Source organism: Cheilinus undulatus, linkage group 21, assembly GCF_018320785.1.
Source record: "Cheilinus undulatus linkage group 21, ASM1832078v1, whole genome shotgun sequence".
In the NCBI taxonomy this organism is placed as follows: domain Eukaryota; kingdom Metazoa; phylum Chordata; class Actinopteri; order Labriformes; family Labridae; genus Cheilinus; species Cheilinus undulatus.
This window is the reverse complement of record NC_054885.1, coordinates 32,048,316-32,061,210: the sequence shown is the minus strand read 5'-3', so window position 1 is coordinate 32,061,210 and position 12,895 is coordinate 32,048,316. Positions and strand designations below refer to the sequence as shown.

Sequence of the window (12,895 nt, the reverse complement as noted above, 5' to 3'; positions counted from 1 at the left end):
TGTGATAACTTTTCTTCAGCGCATCTTTGGTTATGAATGGTAAGGCCATGTGTCTAATGTCTTATATGTGTCTATAGCCTTTAAATCAGTTATCCATAACAAATAGGCTGGAGAGCTTCAGTAACCATTTACGGACAGAATACAGAAGCCACAAACAACCCAGAAAATGTACCAAAAAGAAAACAATTAAAATGTTAAAAAAGCAGAGGACTTTTAGTCATACTGAAGATCTTTATAGTCTTTTATCTCAAAGCAACACCTTAACTCTCGCTTACAGACTCCCTGGCTGCACCCCAAGCAGCCAGTGTTAATGTCCTCTGGAGGTTTCCTAAAAGCTGCAGAACGCAGAGGGCAACTGAGGGCGATGGAGAGTTAGGAAATATGCTCGGCTCAGCACTAACGCACATAAAAACCCACAAAGCATATCATGTGCCGTATCCCCCAGTAATGACAGGTTTGCTTTCCAGGGCCAGGTAACGTAGCAGGAGGGCAGTGAGCAGGTGGCGCAGAGACACTAACACTGCAAGGCCAGGCAGGTCTTGATGCCAGCTGGCACTGCCAGCAAACAGCCCCACCTTCTCCTTCCACTGCGTCCCCGTCCTGGGATATACTGTACATCCTGTCCCTGTCAGGGGGGAAGAGGGCAGAAGGAACAGGAGGAAGCCTGTCCAGAATGACAGGCTGTTTAGGAGGACTTCATTAATGCGGCATGGGTCTCAGGGGAGATGAAGGCGAGATCAGAGGGGAGGATGGCAGTGATTCGGAGGAGAAATAAAGTAAAAGAGCCTGGACGTAGAAAATAAAGGTGTGATAGAGTCAGTAGTGGCAGTGGGGTGAAATCTTTTCTGTGTGCTGTCTGAGAGTGAACCCATTCAGTCAGAAAACATGAAAGGCACTTGTGCATTTTTCATAAGGAATCACCAAGGGAGTCACACTGTCATTTCTGACAGGGAAGGAGAAGCAGAGAGACAGTGTGTGTGTGTACACCAGTGTGTGTGTGGGCAGAGGATGGCTTATAGTGGGGGGAGGGCTGTCAGTGACCTTTCCTTTACAGCTAAACACTTCTGCTGAGCCCAGGTTACTTCAGGAGCAGTGAAAGGGATTAAAGGAGGCGAGAACAATTATCCAGCTTCTGAACATCCCCTGACAGAAAGTGTCACACTGACTTTGTCTGTAACAGACTGTCTTCTGAATAAAATAAAAGAGAAGAAGTTTCACACCTTGTTTCATTTACTTCATGCATAAACAAGCAAAATGAGCCAAATGGTAAACTGAGTAAAATGAGACAAGAATCAAAGTCTCCACACTTCATTAGTGCCAGAATTATGCTTCATTAAAAATTCTGATAATTTCTTTGTATGAGGGGGTTTAACCCACTTGTTTAGTGTTTTTACACATTTTTAGGAATCGAAAGTCCAACCTCAATTCCAAAAAAGTTGGGACATTGTGTAAAATTTAATTCGCAAATCCCATAAGCCCATAATTTATTCACAATAATAATTAAGAAAAAGATGAGCTTATTTTAAAATTGATAGCAGCAACACAGCTCAAAAAAGTAGGGTCAGGGCCATTTTATCATTGTGTATCATCCTTCTTCTTTTGAAAAAAGTCTGTAAATGTCCAGGAAGTGAGGAGACCAGTTGTTGGAGTTTTAAGAGAGGCTGAAGGGTCTGGACTGCTGGCAGGCCATTTCAGCATCCAAACTCTTTTACTGTGAAGCCATGCTGTTGTAATGGATGCAGTATGTTGTTAAGGATTGTCTTGCTGAAATATGCAAGGCCTTCCCTGAAAGAGATATTGTCTGGATGGGAGCTTATGATGCTCTGAAACCTCTCCATACTTTTCAGCATTAATAGTGCCTTTATAGATGTGTAAGCTGCCCATGCCATAGGCACTGAAGCAACCCCATACCATCAGAGATACAGGCTTTTGAACTGTGTGCTGATGACAAGCTGGATGGTCCCTCTCCTCTTTAGCCCAAAGGATATGGCATCCATGGTTTCCACAAAGGATTTCAATGTTGATTAATGTGACCACAGAACAGTTTTCCATTTTGCCCCATTGTTCTCATATGGCTTTTTCATTGCATAATACAGCCTTAACTTCCACTCGTGGATGGCACAGCCAACTGTGTTGACAGACATTGATTTCTGGAAGTGATCCTGAGCCCATGCAGTGATTTCCAGTACAGAATCATGTCTGTTTTTAATACAGCGCTGCCTGAGGGTCTAATATTGACTTTCTGCCTTGTCCCTTGCTATTATGTACTGCAGATGGTGAGATATTTAAAGCCTTCACTATTTTATATAGAGGACTATTTTTCTAAAAATTTTGTTGCAGTTTTTTCCAGATTGGTGAACCTCTGCCCATCTTTACATAAATTACATCTTACTTTTCATACCCAGTCTTGTTACTGACCTGTTGCCAATTAACCTTATTAGTTTCAACATCCTTTGTTATGTTCTATTGTGGATTAAGTATGGGTTTATGAGATTAGCAATAAAAACAAAATGCAAAGGTTTGTTTTTACTAACATTTTACACAGCACCCCAACTTTTCTGCATTTAGGTTTGCATCTACTGTCCCACAAAAGTGAAATAGGGTAACCTTGTCCTTGTCTATGAGGGCTCATAGAAGCTGGTTTTTATTTTTTTGTTACTTTAATTTTTATTGATTATTTCAACATTTTATGTATATACAGCCTACTGATGAGCATGTTGGCTTTACATCAAATGAATAGTTAACACAGATGAATCTATAACATTATAGACATGGTTGGGAGTTCCATTTTCAGTAGCAATATATCAGTTCCGTCACAATCAACATCAGAATTATTTGTCCCTTTTCTTTTCTGTTGTAATGTTGCTGTATTTTGTTTTGAATAATGACCACTTCTCCCACTTGTCATCCATTTGTGCTTCCTGTAATCTCAAACAATGTGTCAGTTTTTCCATTATGAAGATTTCTTCCACTGTCTCAAGCCATTGGTCTTGGGTAGGTGGGTCTGCTCTGCCCCACTTTCTCGTTATAGATTTTTTTCGCAGCTACCAACAATATTTTTACCAAGTATCAGTCCCTTGTTTGTACAGTTCCCTCTGGTGAGTTAAAAGGACACATATAGAGTAGCAGAAAACTCATAGGAATACTGTATCCTAATATTTCCAGTAGGATTCTATGTACAGCTTTCCAAAAAGACAGAATCTTATGGAATTTCCAAAATATGTGTGAGTGATCAACATCTATGGCTCCACAAGATCTCCAACATGGCAAACTTTTATTGGAGTGTTTTATTGGAAGTAATGAAAAAACAGATCAAGTTTTTCCAAGAAACTCCCTCCATGTCCGTGAATTGGTGGATGTTTGGTGTGTTTCTACATGTCATACCAGTCAACATCTGAAATATTTATATTGGATTCTGATTCCCATTTTTCTTTGATATACTGAGTTGAGTATTTGTTTAAAAAGAGCGATTGATAAAATGTGGAAATAATTCTTATCTTAATTCCCTTATGTAGTTGTAGTATTAGCATGATCACACCATTCACTTCCCTGGAGGGATCTCTTTTAATTTCCTTCCTGTTGTAATCTCTTAACTGTAAATACCTGAAAATTCATGTTTGTCCAATTTAAATTTCTCTTGTAAGTTCTGAAAGCTTAACTCCCCATCCTTCTCTATAGTGTACCATGCTGTGATTCCTTTGTTGAGCCACTGTTTAAATCTTTTATCACAGCTGTGTGGTCTGAAATCAGTATCAAATGCTACCCATTTTAACATATTTATTTCCTTCTTTAATTTGTCCGTTTTCATTATCTTGAACCATAAATTCAGGGAAACAGTGTTACTGAGTCTGTATCGTTTCTGATTTTCTTATAAATGTCTTTATCTCCAATAATGCATTGAATTGGATATTAACCAAACTTATTTCAATATCTTTCCACTTTGCTACATGGTCTGATTTGATCCAACATAAGACATATCTCAAGTTGGATGCATAAAAGTATTCTTTTAGTCTTGGTAAACCCATGCCTCCTCTATTTTTGGTAGCTGTAGAGTTTGGTACCTGATCCTCGGCTTTTTTCCTCCCCAAATAAACCTGGATATAATCCAGTCCCATATGGTAAACTGAGCTTGAGTGACCTCTATCGGTAAAACTTGGAATAGATAAAGTTGCACATTTATTCTATGATTTCAATTCTTCAGTTAAGATCCAGTGGTAAAGTCGACCATCTCCCAGTGTCTTTTTGTATTTTTTGAGTTAACTTACGTTCCAGTTAAAAGTAGATGTATCTTGAATGTTTTTTGGTGGTGTGTAGTTCAGTGCAAGTATCTGTGTTTTTAAGATATTTATTTTGTATCCTGACAGGTGACCAAATCTCGCTAGCTGTTCCATCAGTATGGGCAGTGTTTCAGTAGGATTTTCGAGGAAGGTTATTACATCATCCGCGAAAAGCCCTATTTTATGCTCTGTACCGTTTATCCAGACCGTTTATCCTTTCAACTCTCTGTTTTGACGAACTGATGGTGCCAGAGGCTCCATAAAAAGTGCAGCAGACAACATCCTTGTCTGGTTGACCTCTGTATTCTGAATTTTTCTGTTAGATTACTGTTTACTTTGACTCTGGCAGTTGGATCTTGATATAAGGTTTTTATACACTGAATTGATTTCCCATTAAATCCAACCGTTTCAATATTTTATATAAAAATTCCCAATTCACTCGGTCGAATGCTTTTTCAGCATCTATCATAGAAATAGTTTTATTATGAAAAAAAGGCCTTGAAGTAAGTTGTTTGAGTTTCTTGTCAACATTTTAAAGTAGCAGAAATTTTTCAATTCAGGTGTTTTATGGCTGAAGAGTCCTAAAACAGGATGTTAATATCACACAGGAGACATTTTCACATCCACTTGAAAAATCCAGATAACCCACAGTGACCTTTGGTCTGAGTTATGTAAGCTAGAGTTCACTAAAAGGAACAGTAAGGCTTGGACACTGCCTGGACTTTCTCAGCGCATAAGCTCTCCAGGTTTGGGACAAAAACACTTCTCTGAACCGTGAATGACGTCAGAAAACTACTCAGCTTACACACAAACACACTGTCCCAGCACAGAGAGTCTTTATATGATCTCTCTTCCTGCTGCAATCAACAAAATATGTCAATATCCTTCCTCTGAAGTTGTAAACAAAGCTAGGAGTAAAACAAAAGTTCAACATTGGGCTGCTGTTTTTTCCTGGATTCAATCAGGGCCTCCTCACAGAACTCACAATGACAATAGAAACACTTGACATCTCTCCAAAGTCTTTAGCTCTGGCTCGGTTCCGTCTGTCCCTTACATACTCATTTTGTATTCTGGGCTTCTGATCCTTTCATCCTTGACAGGCTCAGGCTGCCATGGTCTGTTGGCAGAACAACAGATACAGTTGACATCCCTCCAAAATCTCTAACAACCATCTCTCCAGCCTTTGCTCAGTGGCCTGTGATTTTTCCCCGTTTTGTCAATCACTGTAGCTCACTGTCTGTCTCTTTCCATCTCCAAATCCAACTATCCTCCCTCGTTCTTTTGTGTCCAAGCTGATATTCATTTGCCTCATCACAGCACAGACTTTAGCAGCTCTTCTCTCTGCCAAGTATTGCCATGGCTGACATCATCCCAGAAGCTCAAACTCACTTTGCATCTTGTCTTTTTTTACACCACCCTCCTCTCTTCTGTCAAAGCCATCACCCCTGTGTGCTTCGCTGAATGTTAATCCCTCTCCCCTCATTTCATCTTTCTCCTAATTTTGACCATATGGCTTCAGATGCAATTCAGAACACCTGTTCCGTTAGCTTGATCTGTTTCAAGGGTTTTTTGAAGTAGTCATCTTTGCAGGGCTGATTCTCCTTGCATCTACCATGAAATAAAATCAACATTCCTTGAGTGTTTTACTTGTCATAAATGCTGAAAAATGAATAAATGTAAACCTCTTTGGAGTTGTGGCAGCTTGAAATCTAGAGACAGAACTTGCTAGATTCAAATTTAACAAGTACAAGCACAGACATTTCTCACCCTGCATGACACAAACTTTTTAATTAGTGTTGTGACAATGAAATTTACAGACAAAACTGTGAGCTTTTCTCTTTCCCATTCAGTAAAAGAACTTTTTTCTTCTCCTTATATACTGTGTTCTCAGAAAATTTCTATGTCTTATGCATCACTTTATATCTTTCAATAATCCTGTCACAGATGTAACATGAAGAGAAATAACTACAGATGCCCCGGTTGATTGGAAACCAATCAATACCAGCCAATTTTCTTTCAAAGTCTTGTGATAGCTGGATTGGATTGAATGCTTTCACTCACTGATGACAAAAAAACAATCCCCTGTGGGTATACTCTAATGCAGCATTACTCAAAGTGTGAAGAACACCTCCCCTGGGGGTGCCAGAGAACTTCAGGGGGGATGGGACGTGAGAAAATGTCAACCAGAATGAGCTGCTCAGCTAACATTATTAATAATAGAAGAAGTAGTACAACCATGACTATATAAAGTTTTGATTTTCATAGACTGCTCCTGATGAGGCTCCATTGCCATAATTAACAAAGAGATGTTTGCTAATGTCAGCTTGAGGCTGCGTAAACTCCAATGTCATATTGAGATGAAGACCCCAAGTTTGGTTACGAAAACACAGAAGCTTTTTGCTTATATAGACTAGAACCCTGCCTCCTGCATGCTCTCGCTGGATTTCTGACCATTACTGCCCACTCCCACAATTCTTGCATCCACTCCTGCCCGCACCTGCAACAGGTGTGTCAAATCCTGCCTGCATCCTGCATAAATTCTGACAATCCACATTAAATAATCAGGATAACAGACAGTGAGTTTACTTAAAAGAAATATTGATATGCACCACTCAATGAAGTTTTCTCTCTAAATGAAGGAAACCCTCAGAAAACAACCACATCCTTGTCACATGTAACGGTGTGCATGGGTAAAAAAAATACAGCCTTGAGTCTCAGACTGATTTAACGCCTAGTTATGGCTTAGTAATAGCAATGTCAAAGCAATGTCTACCAACCTTATTTTCATTTGCAAGTCATACGGAGGTGAAATTGATTCCTGATATCTGAAAAGTTTGTGTGTCATAAAATTGCAGCTCACTTCCCTCAGCTCTCACAGACAGCAGGCTAGTCTTTACTATATTAACACCACACTACTACTATCCTCATCATTAGATACTCAATGCAATAAGGTCAATGTGCATGGACAGGGATGTTTTTTTATTACTATTTATGGATAGCAGAGTCTATCCCTAGCCCTCACCCTAATTATTCACCCAATGCGCCTAAAGGCAAAGCAGCATATCTCAGTTGTTAGCTCAAAACACCAGCTCTGTCGCTTACTCTTTTGAGCTTGTAGCAGACAAAAAGGATTCAACTCCAGTGTGATATTATTCCCAGCTCTGACATCCGACTTGCAACATCCAACATAAATGAAATGCAACAGAAGTATCTGAAGGATGACTCGGCACCAGTTTGGAACCAGTACACCTGAGAAGTTTTCTGAGAAGTATCAAGGATGATTAGGGCAACGATGTGGTGTGCAAATCAACACAGACAGACAGATAGGAAGACACACCACCAGTTATAATGGTAAAATTACAATTAGTAAGACCCACCTGTTCCAGCCCATGATGTAATTTACAAAAATATACAAACTCCAAAAAGCACGCCACATACAGTGCTTAACAAATTTATTAGACCACCCTAACCAAAGTAAGGTTTATGCCACAGCTGCGCTAAATTAACAGCATTGGTAATTACCAAACGGCAACCTCCGGTCCTAAAAAATGAAGCCTATGCGGAAGTGCAAAAAATTGCTATACTACAACTGTCCACTTGAGGCTGGCTGCAGGAAAACTGGAAGTTCCATCTGCAAACATGTTAAACAGCCGATTTTGGGACACAAAATAAACTGGTTTACAGCCTGGTTCAAAACACCAAACCTGTCTCATTGGCTAGTCTCTTATTGTGCTCCCACTGTATGGGGGGTGAATTTTTTTGTACCACAATCGTTAGGATTATATTTTGGATACACCTCACTTCACGCTGATTGGCACATCTCATTTGATTGACAGATAGCTTGGCAGGCAGAGGCTCCGTTCCTGTCAACCGGAATGCTAGCTAGCAGGCTGACAGGAAGTCACGCTTGGTGGGCGGGCCATTAGGTTGATCCAAAGTTCGGTTGAGACCACGATTTCAATATAGAAGCCTCCACGGATTGGCTTCAAAAGCCGTTTTACTCCGCCTATTGTAAGCAGATGACTGACGTCACACGGGGCTTGTCCAGTTCTTTCTACAGTCTATGGTAATTACCAAAATCATTTTTTATGTTTCTGCAATGGTTAATACACCAATATGTAGAAGTTCTTTAACCCAAATGATATTGTTAATGCTAAATATAATTATTATTGTTATCCATGAATTTTCAAATTTACTGATTTACAAAAAAAAACCTGAAAAAATAGTAAATCACATTAATATTACTTGATTAATATGTCAAATTATAGTTATTTACTTGCATTCCTGAACAGAAAAATGAGTTTTAGTGGTTGAATGATATGCTTGATTCATTTCTGACTTCTCAGAGAAGCCCAGTGAGCCAGCTCAAATTTGGGTATAAAAAGGTGAATTCAGAAATCCCTCATTCCTGTTCAAAATGGTAAAACGTGGAGAGCTCACTGAAAATGAAAGCGTCCGCATTAAAGCACCTCATGATACTGGATGGTCTCTGAGACAAATATGACAGGTGGTCTAATAAATTTGTTAAGCACTGTATGTAAGGTGAAATGAAAATAAATCTACAGGTCAGATTATAAAGAAAACTTAAAGAGACCAGGAGACATTGCTATCTCCTTCCTCCACTCTGTCTGTAACAGGCTGCAGCTACAAATTGTGCATTTTAATGACATGATGAAAGGACTTGATAAAACATATTTTCTGACAGGTTAATAAAAGGCTCTAACAAGGGGGTTGGTCATGGGCCACTTCAATACTAACAAAATCCTGCACCTTCCAGCACATTTATATCAAGACGAGGGACTTGCGTTTTGTCTACATGCACTCCTTCCTCTACTTAGATTGCTGTCTGCTGCATCATCCTAACTCTTATTCACTCCACTGTGTGGGCTCTCTCTCTTTTAGCTTTCCCACTCCCCATCAACAAGATGCCTACCAGCCTTGGCATGACTTTGATCCACCAACTAGATCTACTGTTCATAAACTATGACGGCACTAGGAGGTGGGAATCACTAGTCACCCCACACAATACTTATGCCATGATTTGATATTATTGCGATTTTAAACATTTTGCAATACACAGAATACCGCGATACCTTATATTGCGATATATTTCTATCTAGGCAACCCCATGCGTCATGTCCATGTTGTTTGTGCCCTGCTTGCATTCCCAATGCCCTTTCCCTTGTGCTGCCATAATTGTTGTACTAACTTTCTCCTGCTGTATGACTGTCACCTCTGCAGACCTCACTGGGCAAAGGGCACAACAGCATCATCAAATGGACAGAAAAGCAACAGATGCTATTTATCTAGTATCATAGATTTCAGTTCATATTAGCAATTAATAAAAAAAAAAAGTATACTTTGCGGAAGATATGATATATCACTGTGCAAAATATCTCGATACTATGCTGTATCGTTTTTTCCCCTCACCCCTAGACAGCACCTGCCTAGAAAGCTTGGGTTAATTACAGGAGATGCCCGTGCATACCTCATTTGTCTTGTCGCTCTAATTGGCCCCTAATGAATGTGACAGAACATTCATCCATCCCCCTCCTGGTATTCTGGAAAAGTCATGCCCTTTTCAAACACTTTTTATGGGAGTTTTCCCAGTCGGATGTGAAACACCTACCATGCAATGGATTTATGAAACAGTATATCTGGCCTGTCAGGTTACCTTACTGTTACTGCCACTTTAGTGGCTTTTGTACTGCTCTGTTAAACAAAGTTAGTATAGGCACCTTGTTGACTGAATAAGGATGACTTTTGTGCTCCATTTATAGGGTTACACTGCCCCCTGTAGGAGGTCTTAGTTAAATAATCTTAAGTGAAGTTAGCCTCTCTATCTCAAAAATGAGCTACCAGAGAAATATTTTTCAAACAGTTTCTATCCTTAAGTTTCTACAAACAAGTGCTCATACTTCTGTTACAGTCTTGTATCTCACTGAAACTCCATTTCTTCACATGCTGAATCATTTCAGACTGAGATGCTATTGACCCACAGCACTGAGCAGCGCCCCGATTGATTAAACAGTGGCAGTTTGTGGCTCTGGGTAAATGATCAAAGCAAACAGCTTATGTGCCACCTTTCATCCGCTTCTGCTTTAATACCTCTGCTTGCAAAACATTTTCAGTAATGGCATCTTTAACAGGGGATTGATGATGAAAAAGTGCTGGATCTTCTGCTGAGCGCTGCGCCACTCCCTGAGGACTCTTTATCTAAAGCAGGCCAGTGATATGGTGAGAGTAAAAGAGGACACTTACTACAACACAAAACCTTTGAAACATATTTCGCCTGTGATACAGATGTGCAAGCTGATGGCTGTTTGCTGTGACAAGCTCCTCTTAAAAAGCATAAAGGACATGTTCATTTAATCTAATGGTCAAGCACAGAAAGTAGGGCAGAAAACAATGCAATATCCAGCCTGTTAGGATAAGCATGGTTGTATTGTTTGGTGATGAAGGTGTCATTTAACAAACAGCAGAGGCAGCTCTCTGACTCAACAGTTCCAGAAGGAGACAGTAACAAGATGGAGGGCAGAAAAATAACAACAAACAGGGAAAAAAGCAGAAAAGAGGAGTGACACAAAGAGAGACAGATTGAAAGTGATAAAAGGATGGGGAGTGACCTCTGTCGGGAATATATCAGGTACCTAGCACAAACACTCACACATGCACAGTAAATCAGAAAACTGCCTGAAGAAGTGACAGCGAGGGAGACTCTTGGGGCTGTAAAGTACGTGGGTGGAGGTGCAGCTGACAGCTGGAGGGAACACAGGAGGGATGTTCCACACTGGAGCCAATGGAGGGAACTGAGCCCGAGGCAGGGAGATCAGATCAGGCACACCAGCGACTCCAGCCAGGCTGATTTTACTATGCGATCATCAGCATTTATAATAATGTTGGCTGTAAATAACAAGTAATTCACTGGAGAAAATTCCAGGTAGTGCTAGAGTTTTTTTCAGAAAAGTGCCATCAGTTAGGTTTTCAAAATTTACAATACTCAGTACAGTATGTGCAGCATTTTATGAGTACGAGTATTTGGGCTTGGTATCGACACCAATACCTGATACAGTTATCCATGCATCCCTAATTGTAACTAACATGATGATGGCATGTCTACTTCCATTTTTCCAGCAAACACTCCTGACAGCAATACACTTTCTGTTTATTGACTAAATGACTTAATTAGTGAGCTGTGCAACACAAACATAAAGACATTCACTGCCTCATGCATTACTTGGACCATTTAAGAACAAATGATGCATGGTCTAAAGAGACAGAAACCACATAAATACATATACAGTACCATGAAAAAGTATCTGCCCTTTGATTTCTTTGATTTCTTGTTTTTGTGCATACTTTTCACACTTCAATGTTTCAGATTATCAAACAATATTTTAAAACTAGACAAAGATAACCTGGGTAAATACAAAATGCAGTTTTAGATTATTTTATATATTAAGGGAAAAAAGCATGAATTAACTCTGATTAACCACACTTTTTTGGAAAGCTGAGTTCAATTTCACCAGCCAATCCCAGCCCTGATAACTACGAGACCTGTTGAATCAAGAAATCCCTTTAATAGAACCTGCCTGCCAAAGTGAAGTAGCCTGAAAGATCACAAAAAGCAGCACATCATGGAGCCATCTAAAGAAATTCAAGAACAGATGAGAAACAAGTCATTGACATCATGACTAAATGGGTTACAAAACCATTTCTAATGCTTTGGGACTCCAACGAACCAAAATGAGAGCAATTATCCACAAATGAGAAAACTTAAAACGGCGGTGAACCTTCCCTGGAGTGGCTGGCCGACCAAAATTACCCCAAGAGTGCACTGACGACTCATCCAGGAGGTCACTAAAGAACCCAGAACAACATTTAAATACCTGCAGGCCTCACTTGACTCAGTTAAGGCCAGTGTTCATGATTCAACAATAAGAGAGAGACTAATGTTTGGTATCGTTGGGTTTCTCTGATACGGGTACTAAATTGACACTTGAGAACAAGAGTGTGTTAAATCAGCAGGAGAATAAAAGCTGTTGGGGTATTGTAAATGATTCACAGAAATATCTTTAAAGGATTTCAGTCCGAAATTGGTATAACTTCAGACATAAATTGCACAAATTCTATAACATACTTTTTGCCCTTCATTTTGGGTGGCAGGGGATCACATTGAGGTCGTGCGGTATCAGAATGAAGCATTGATATCTGGGTTTTAATTCGGTCCAGTAGGTGTTGGTGCCTGTACCATGTTGGTACCAGAATTCGATACTCATCCCTAAAAGAGACAAAATGAGCAAAAATGGCATCCATGTGAAAGTACCGAGGACAAAACCACTGCTGACCAAAAAGAACACAATGGCTTGTCATACATAAGATAAAAACATTTTGATGATTCCCAAGACTTTTGGGAAAATATTCTGTGGACTAATAAGACAAAAGCCCAACTTTTTGGTAGGTGTGTGTCCTGTTATACCTGGAGTAAAACTATCACAGCATTTCATAAAAAGAACATCATACCAACAGTCAAACATGGTGGTCGTAGTGTGATGGTCTGGAGCTGCTTAGCTGCTTCACGACATGGACCACTTGCTATATCTGATGGAACCAAAAAT

The 12,895-nt window shown here is 39.8% G+C and overlaps 1 protein-coding gene across 2 annotated transcripts in view; it reads right to left on the bottom strand.

Annotated features, from left to right (window-relative positions):
• Positions 1-12,895, bottom strand: part of LOC121529451 (adenylate cyclase type 9-like) — a 65,318-nt gene that overhangs the window by 28,061 nt on the left and 24,362 nt on the right. The gene's annotated exons all lie outside the window — the stretch shown is intronic.